The sequence below is a fragment of the Triticum dicoccoides genome, chromosome 2A (genome assembly GCF_002162155.2).
Source record: "Triticum dicoccoides isolate Atlit2015 ecotype Zavitan chromosome 2A, WEW_v2.0, whole genome shotgun sequence".
Lineage (NCBI taxonomy): Eukaryota > Viridiplantae > Streptophyta > Magnoliopsida > Poales > Poaceae > Triticum > Triticum dicoccoides.
In genome coordinates this window covers 248456178-248465283 of record NC_041382.1, presented here as the reverse complement: position 1 = coordinate 248465283, position 9106 = coordinate 248456178, and positions in this window count along the sequence as shown.

The window sequence follows — 9106 nt, the reverse complement described above, 5'->3', positions numbered from 1 at the left end:
GTGGCCCGGCAAGTTCAAGCCGGACCTGCCTCCTCGTTACGACGGCACGACTGACCCTGCGGAGTTCCTCTAGCTCTACGAGCTGGGCATCGAAGCTACCAACGGAGACGAGAAGGTCATGGTGAACTGGTTTCCCATGGCGCTCAAGGACGGGGCCCGCACCTGGCTCCTGAACCTGGCTCCAGGCACGATCTCCTCCTGGGACGAGATGCGCACCCGCTTCATCGCCAACTTCCAAGGTACTCGCGACCGGCCACCCGCCGTGAGCGACATGCGCCGCATCAAGCAACAACCCGGAGAGATCCTGCAGAAGTACATCCAACACTTCAACAATGCACGCCTCAAGATTCCCAAGGTGACTGAGGAGGCCATCATCTCAGCCTTCTCCGACGGCGTGCGCGATGTCAAGACGAAGGAGGAGCTGGCGATGCATGAAGACCTGTGCACTTCCTTGGAGTTGTTCAACTTGGTGACCAAGTGCGCCACGAATGAGGAAGGGCGTCTCTCCCTCCTGAAGCTGCCTGCCGCAGACCCAGAAGAGAAGAAGCCCAAGGCCAAGGACGTGAAGCGCAAGGGGGCTGCCGTGCTCGCGGCAGAACCAGACACCAAGCGGGGAAGAGATCAGCCCGAACCTTCCAAGGGCAGCCGGTACTGTGTGTACCACGACCTCCACACCCACAACACCAACGAATGTCTAGCGCCTCGAGCCATGCGGGAAGGAAGGATCGGCCGTCGCCCCGACCGCGGTGACCGGGGCTACGGTTGAGGAGGAGGAAGGAACGCAGGACGCCGGGAAGACCGTGGCCCGCACCAAGGGTGGCGCGATCCACCTCGCGAGGACCGCTGGCAAGACCCGCCTCGCAAGGGAGACTGGAGGGATCGGCCTCGCGACGATCACCTGCATGGCAACGCAGGCCTCCCTCCGCTGCCGCCGCAGCCAAGGAGAAACGAGGACCGCCACCAAGATGAGGGGGGTGGGGGCTTCCAGGAGCCGCGCGCGATCGCCTGCATCCTGGGCGGGGCTCAGGCCCCTGCCTCTCAACGCATCTTCAAGCAGTTTGCTCGCGAAGTGAATGCAGTCCTCCCCAAGCTTGAAGCCACGTGCCCTCTTAGGTGGTCGGCGTGCACCATCACGTTCAGCTCAGCAGATCAGCTCAAGTGTGCGGCTACAGCCAAAGTCCTCCCAATGCTTTGTTCCCCAATCATCAGCAACGTGGTGGTCACCAGGACCCTCATCGACGGCGGGGCAGGGCTCAACGTCCTGTTCGTGGAAACATTCAACAATCTCCAAGTGCCCTACAGCCAGCTTCAGCCAACCAAACCCTTCTCCGGAATCACCACAGCTCCACGGTCCTGATTGGGTAGGTCCGCCTCCCTGTCACCTTCGAGGCACGCGACAACTACCGCACCGAGCACATTGACTTCGACGTCGCCCACACACGCCTGCCGTACATCGCCATCCTTGGGTACCCGGCGCTAGCCAAGTTCATGGCCGTAACTCACCATGGCTACAACGTCCTCAAGATGCCAGGAAGTGGCAGAGTCATCACGGTGCCCTGTGAAGAGAAGGACGCGGTGTGTTCCCTGGAAAGAGCCTTTCAAGCCGCGTCCCTGGAAGACCTGGATCGCGGAAGCAGGAGGCTTCCCGAGACCGCCCCCAAGAAGAAGAAGACATTGTCCGGCCCGGTCCCTCAGGAGGCAGGCCCCTCTGGGCCCGTGCCTGCCCAGGGGGAACCTCCTTCCGTTGCATAGGAAAGCGCGCCCGGCGCCCTCCTCAGGCAGGGCTCGGGGGCTCTCCCCTGGAGGGCCACCGACATGGCTAAGGTCACGAGGGAGGCGCTTGGGCACCACGTGGAGGCGTGCTTCGAAGCGCGTTTCCCTCAAGAAGGAGTAAGGCAAGGAGAGCCAGACCCTCAGGAGTTTGTCAGCAAGGCCATTCAGGAGCTACAGGAGTCAAGGGCCATGAAAGGCGGCCGCCGTCTACCAGCAGTGGCTCCCCATCCAGGCGAGGATGGTGGGCTGCGCGTCTGCATCGACATACCAGGGCTCAACTGAGTCGCCTCTCTGGAGCGCCTCAGGCCCTCGCGAGTGGGGTGCTGCGGAGGTCCACCCCACAGCTGCATTCGCATGCCTTATGGCTTGCCGAACGCGGCTGTCACGTACCAGCGTCTCATGAGGGGCATCATGGAGGCACTAGAGGCCAGGCGTTCCGCAGCCCTGGCGGAGATGGAGATGGCCCGCAGGGAGCCACCAGCGCCTCCGGAGCCTCCTGAGGCCCCTGGGCCTGGGGGCTCGTGAGGATCGGCTTCCACAGCCCACTGAGTCTGCTACACCAACACTCCTTCGTCCTCAACATCATCAGGTGACATCTTTCAAGTTTCACTTCCAGCTGGGAGCGCCCCCCTAGGGCTGCATTATTCCCAGGCCGCGTGGGTCCGTCCCTGCGGCATGTGTCCCTTTTATTTCATGTTGTTAGCTTATCTTGTTGGGGGCGCCCCTCGGGCTGCACGATCCCCAAGCCGCTTGGGCCAGACCCAGCGGCGTGTATCTCATTTGCAGTTATTTCCGGTTATGCGTCATACCCACCATGCTTGATTATTCGTTGCCGGTCCACGGTACCTCTTCTTCTCCATGTCGACCACTTGCACGTTAAAGGGGGGGGTACCTAAGCATCGCGACTCAGGGCTCTTACCGCCTCTCCAGCCCTCACCCTCTGGCCTTGTCCACGGCATCACGACCTGGCATACCAGCGACGGCTGAGACCAGCTCGAGGGCCGGGACCCGGGGACGTAGAGTGCTGGCATCTAACCAAATTTGCAGGGACGCATCACAAGATAAGGCCCAGTGCCAGGCGCAACCCGCCTAGAGGTAGGGCCCCGTGAGTCCCGCGCTGGCCCACGGGTGCCCAGATACACCTCGCCAGGCCCTACCGTGCCAGCCACATGTCAGGGCGAGGCTGTACACGTCCCGGGGGCTCCTCCCGGAGGTGAGCCCCCTCCCACGTACCAGTGGAAGCACCATGCTCCGTGCTGGCTAACGACACTGCCGAGGAGCGGCTATGCCCGTACACATACGGAAGCGCTATGCTCCGCGCTGGTGATAAACAACTGAGGGTGGCCCCCCGGGCCGCATCAACCTCAGGGAGCCCAGAGCTTAGTGTCTAGCCTCATCGTAACGCCTCCCCTCGGGAGTGCCGCGCGAGGAGGCTGGGCACGGGGGCTGCACCTGGGTCACGCCCAGACGCACGCCACCCAGCCAGGCCCCCCGGGCCTGGTTCGACGCGCGTCTCTCCCCGAGCGGCGCCAAGGTACGAAGGCCGTTTGAGCGTCAAGGGGGACTCGTGAGTATCACAACTCACGAGCCTAACTAGTCACGTAGCCCCTCACTCCTTTGGTCCCGTCCCTGTTTCTAGTCGGGGCTAATGCTGGGTGAGGTATACGCGGGGCCGAGCTCTGCAGACGTAGAACGGTAGATCCACCTACATCACACCTCCCAACTTGTTGTTCGTGCGCCAAGGGGGACTCCTGAGCATCGCGACTCAGGAGCCTAACTTGTCACATAGCCCCTCACTCCTTTGGTCCCGTCCTGGTTGCCGGTCGGGGCTAATGCTGGGTGAGGTATGCACGGGGCCGGGCTCTACCGGCGTAGAACATAAGCAAGTAGGAAGGAAAAGCGTAAATTCAAGGAATTCAAAAGCAAATATTACAGTCCAGACTGTTATCTCGATACCAAACGCAAGTTTAAACGCCTCCTTGAGGCACGATACATGTGCAGGAATTAACAGCAGGACAGGAGCCACAGCGGAGCCACTTGTCGGCGGTGGAGCAGTGCGGAGTGGCTTCGCCTCATGGAGCAGCGGGGTCGGCAGAGCCTTGCCTCGGCTTGATGCTGAAGGCCCGGAACTTCCCCAGCAGAACCTCCGTGCAACCCTTCACGGCCTCGGCAGCTGCAGCGGCACGCTCGCCGCTTACTGGCTCCAGCAGGCCGTCGAGGTCGACGTCGGGATCGCGAAGGTAGATGTGGGTGAGCAACCACGTCAGTGCTGCAGAAGACAGGACACGCACCTCGGCTTCCACCGTGGGGCCAAGGCCAAGGGCGATATCTTCAAGAGCGCGAACCAGGAAGGGAAGCAGCTTGGCGGGGCCGTCCTCGGCGCCAGCCAGCGGGCTCTCCAGGCCGCTGTCGTAAAGCGTCCTCAGTGAGGAGCGAGCCTTCGCCTCCATCTCCGTGAAGGCCACGCGGTCCTCGGCAAGAACCAGGGCCTTGTCGTCCAGCTCGGCCGTCCTTGCCCTCAACTCCTGCTCCAGCGCGCCTAGGCGGTCGCGGCGCTTCCTGAGCTTGACCTCCCTCTCCGTGACAGCCGCCTCGCAAGCCTTCACACCTTCTTCCTGCTCTTGGCGAAGGTGGACCTCTTTTGCTAGATAGTCCCGTAGGCCCTGCAGCTTGTCCTCTAGCGCCTTCCAGCGACCGCAGACGACGACCACCTCCCCGAGGGCTGAGTCACGAGCAGCCTTCTCCTCATCGCAAGGCGTCGAAGCCTCGGCCAGCGCCGCCCGAATCGAAGGGTCGGAGCGAACCCATCCGGAAGCCAGCTCCAAGCGCCCGGCCACCAAGCGAGGGTCGGCACCAAGAAGATCCTCCCGCAGTCGGTCCAGCTCAGCGACAGCACGATCCAGAACGGCAGAAGGAGTCGGAGAGACAGCAGCCGGTGGAGTAGGAGGAGAAGGCGGCTGCGCGGCCACAACATCCTGAGGCGGAATCTGCTGCGCCCCAATGGCTGTAGTGGCGGCGGCAGGCAAGGACACCTCGGGAGTCACTTGAACCGTGGGGGCCGAGCTCACCCCAGCCGGCTCGGCCAGGCCTCGCGAGGATGACCGGGCAGGAGAAGCCCGTGCGTCGCAGTCACCCTCCTTCGCGGGCAGAGGCGCTGCCACGGATGGAACCTCAGGAGCTCCCCTCGACTTCTTTGCTGCGGGCGTCAGCCTGTCCAAGAGATGCGGACGTCAAGCCTCAGAAGCAGAATGAGAAGTAAAGACAAGAATCAAACACTTACAGGTCGTCGCCAGTGAGCTTGAGCGGCCTCCGGCCAAATTTGAAGCCTGAAAGCCGGCTGGAAGGGTCAACCTCGGGAAGCTTGGAAGCAGAAGGTGCGGTCCACCCCGGGGCCGGGGCAGGCCCGCGGGAGATCAGCCCGGTCCTGTCCTTCTTCGGGATCGGGGGCAAGCTCCCGCCGTCCTCCTCGTTGTCATCCTCGTCGTCATCCTCGTCGTCATCGCTTGGAGAGAGGCGGAGAACGTGGGACCTGCGCCGGGGGAGGGGAGCTCTCGACTCTCCGTTAGTCACCTTGGAGTCAGGCCCTCTTTCCCGCTCCCCTCCTTCCTCGTCTTCGCTGGAGTCGTCGGAGGGCACCTCCACCGGTTCCTCGGGAGTTTCCATGGGCACGAGCCCATCCCCGTTGAAGGCAGGCATGGACTACACTACCTGCTCCCAGTCGTCGCGGAGGAACAAGGGCGTAGGAGCACCCTCCAACCTCGCCACATCGCCCCCGACCAGAGATTGGAGGACCGCAGCCAGATCTCCGTCAGCCAAGGCCGCGGGGCTCGGATGGGGCCTCCACATCAGGAGTGAGTACAACCGAAGCGGAGCCAGCTGGTACTCCAGGAATTCCCTCAGCAGCTACACGCCGGTCAGCTTCGCCACCGCCATGTTGGCAGGCCTCAGATCCGCGTCCATCTTCTCCAACACCAGCTTCGCGCGAGGGTCCGCGACCTCCACTCGACCCCAATCGCTGGAGCTCGTGGGCTGCTCCATGGGCAAGATCAGCTGAGGGTGAATGCGCCCAACATCCACCAAGACCCACTTGCTCCTGAAGCCCTCAATCCTTTTCCCGGGGTTCGAGATGGCAATGGCGCCGCCGTAAGCGATGAAGCTCGCGCATGCAGAAGCAGGACCGCGAGAAGTCCGGAGATAGAAGTAGTGGCGCAGCAAGGCCACTGAGGGCCGCACCCCTACATGAGCCTCGCAATAATAGGCGAAGATTGCCAGGAGAAGGACGGAGTTGGGGTGGAGATGCAGAGCCTGTAGCTTGTAATGGCGGAGGACAGAGAAGAAGAACTCGGAGAAGGGAGGCACCAGGCCGGCAGCAATGGCACTTACGAAGAACGGATAGAATGTGCTCCCTTGACCCTCAGGGGTGGCGGAGCCGGCCTTGAACACCTTCGCCCCGTCGATGCCCCGCGCCGCCGCCATCCGGCGCAACCGGGCAAGGCTCGCCTCCGACACGTTCGGCAAGTCCAGGGCGGGCCAGTACCAAGCTACGGCCGAAGACTGACGAGGCGCCATGGCTTCCTAGGTCACGTGGTCGGAGTAGATCTGGAAACTTTGGAGAAAGGAAGGAGAGGCGCAAGAAAGGGGATCTGAGCAGCAACCGGAGAAAGTGAAAAGCAAAGCCTAGACAGATGCCTCTCCTTTATCAACCAGCACGGTTGCTAAGGCGCTCACGTCCAATCAACCGCCACGCGGCGCCCAAGGCCGCAGGCTGTTAGGGCCCGCGGTGCTTCGCCCTCGGCCTTCCGCCTCCCTGCACGGCCAAGTCCAGGCGCGCCTTAGGCCTGGGGGCTACTGTCGGCGTTCTGGGAACGGGGGTCCCCAGAATTGCCTGCCTGCGGCCTGCGGCGTGGCTCAAAGGGGGGCCCAGCATGGCCCATCTTCACCAACATAGACCCAAGACCCTCGCGGGGCGGACGACGCGGAGCTTGCTCAGGCACGGCCTCATCAGGCTGGCTCGCGAGGAGGCGGAGAGATCAAGGCGGGGTACCTCACGAGGTGCCCGTGACGCAAGCCATGACGACCAAAGGCGCCAGGCGGGTGCCAGCTCGCGCAGTGTCCTCCTTTCCTCTTTTGTGTAAAGGGAGCGAGCGCAACCATGGAGTACCGAGGCATCAGGCAAAGGTTGCCATTTCGGTGCAACAAGACCAAGACCAGGAGTACTGCAAGACGGAGGTCATTGTGGAGCCCAAGACGGCGTCAACACCAGAGCTTTGTGCAGGCAAAGACTACTTTTGTCAGGATAGCTAGTACTAGCTATCCCCATTCAAATTAGCCCGCCATTGTTGGCTCCCTTCCCGCTCGATATTTGGGAAGAGGACCAGGGCCTCTATAAATAGGACCGGCCACCCACAGAGTAGGGGGACGACAAGAAGAGATCTGGTAGTACCCAAGCAAGAGAAAGCAAGCAAGCAGAGAGAGAGAGATAGAGTGAAGGGTGACTGAGCTCCTCCCAGCAGTTCATCGCCCCAGCCTAGAGCAGACCCTCGCGAGGCTATTCTTCCTTGTATTGTTCATCATCATCAGCCGAAGAGGCAATCCACCACACCACACACTTGAGTAGGGTATTACACCACAATGGTGGCCCGAACCAGTATAAATCTTGTGTCATTTGTGTTGTTCTTTCCATCGCTTAGATCTTAGCAAGGCGGAGGGGTGCAGGTAGGTAGGAAGCGAAATCTCCGCGCGCACCCCAGTGTTCGAACCTCAAGGGTCTGCCGGAACCCGAAATCCGACAAATATGACTTAAGTTTTGGCCAAGCTAGGTTTCCTAGATCTTGTATTTATGCCCTACGTTCTTGTTAATTCGGCTAGGGCATAAGGGGAGCACCTCTGCGATTGTTACTGCCGGGTCAGCCGGACGTGTACGTCAGACTGGGTGAAGCCGAAAGCTAGCGTTCTTATGGGAATATTTAGTCGGTGAACAAAAGATGACTTTTATTTATTATCCATATCTGCCCCTAGATGCCTTTTCTGCGCTTCTTATCGCAGTCCGGACATGCACTTTAGGGCATGCTTACCCAGGGAAAGGAACCCTTAACGGAACTATTCTCCCTGGAAGATGTTTCTTACTACCCATGTAATATAACATAACTAGTTGGGCACTTGTCTGACAAAACACGAATGACCCCTACGCCTGGTCTCCACGCATACCCCGGTTCTTACATAAGCGACAGGGTATTCGGATACACTCCGGACCTTCGGGTCCCGAGGTTGAAGCGAAAAGGTCCGCCACGACAAACGATCTACAATCTGGCTAGAAGGCATTATACATGTCACTTTAAATTACATAGTCAATTTGACTGGTTGAATTGCTCTTCAATACCATCCAATAGGCTGTCCAGTCTACAGTCCTGTTGGGAATACTTTGTGGCCAATTCTACTTGGCCGTACACTAAGCTCACAAGGATCTCCTTCCCATCAGGCCCCACAGGTCCGACTTCGGCCATGTGGTTCGGGTCAGCCTTCGTGTATCGTGTGTTCACCATTGCCCAGGCTTCCCTGGCGCCCTGACGGCAGGCCAATATCTTCCATAATCGGAAGCGCCGCCACGCTCCCTTCAACTTTTCGGCAAGCTCTCCAAGGCCTTCGGGTATGGAGACGGATGGCCACAAGGCCCGGGCGACGCCTTGCATCACCTGTTGAACCGGGCATTTCCTCGGCAGGACGACCTATTAGCATACCTACAGACATAGCTCTGTCAGCCAGCTTCCTCGCCGAACTCTTTTTCAAAGTTCGTTCAAGCACTTACTAAATATGCCGCGTCGAAGCCACTGATTCTCCTTAACAGAGTCCGACAGTTGGGCACTAACATCTTTTAGTTCCACGCCCAGCTTGGTGTTGGCATCTAGGAGATCATTCTTCTCCTGCCTCACCCTCGTAAGCACGCTCTCACCAGTCTTCAGCTAGCGTAGGAGTTGTTGCTTATCCAGATTTATTCCAGCGTCAACTGCAATTTTATCGTCAGATCTGCATATATGCCGCATTCTATATGATACTTATCATTCGAAGGATATATTACCAGAGGGGGTCTCTTTGGGCTCCCCTGCTGCGGCCAGTGCGGCCTGAAGTTGGGCTTTGCACTCTTCCAGCTCCTGGAACAGTTGAGTATTCTTTTCTGTAAGAACCTGCATAACAAATGATCCTTAAATCAGTTATTCTAACCGTTTCAAGTCTCAGTGGCTACTGATATGTATAATCACCAAATTTTCTCATCCGTATGTCTTTTACATACTGCTCCGTGGCTCTGGCTAGACCATTTTGAGCGGCACGGAGGTAC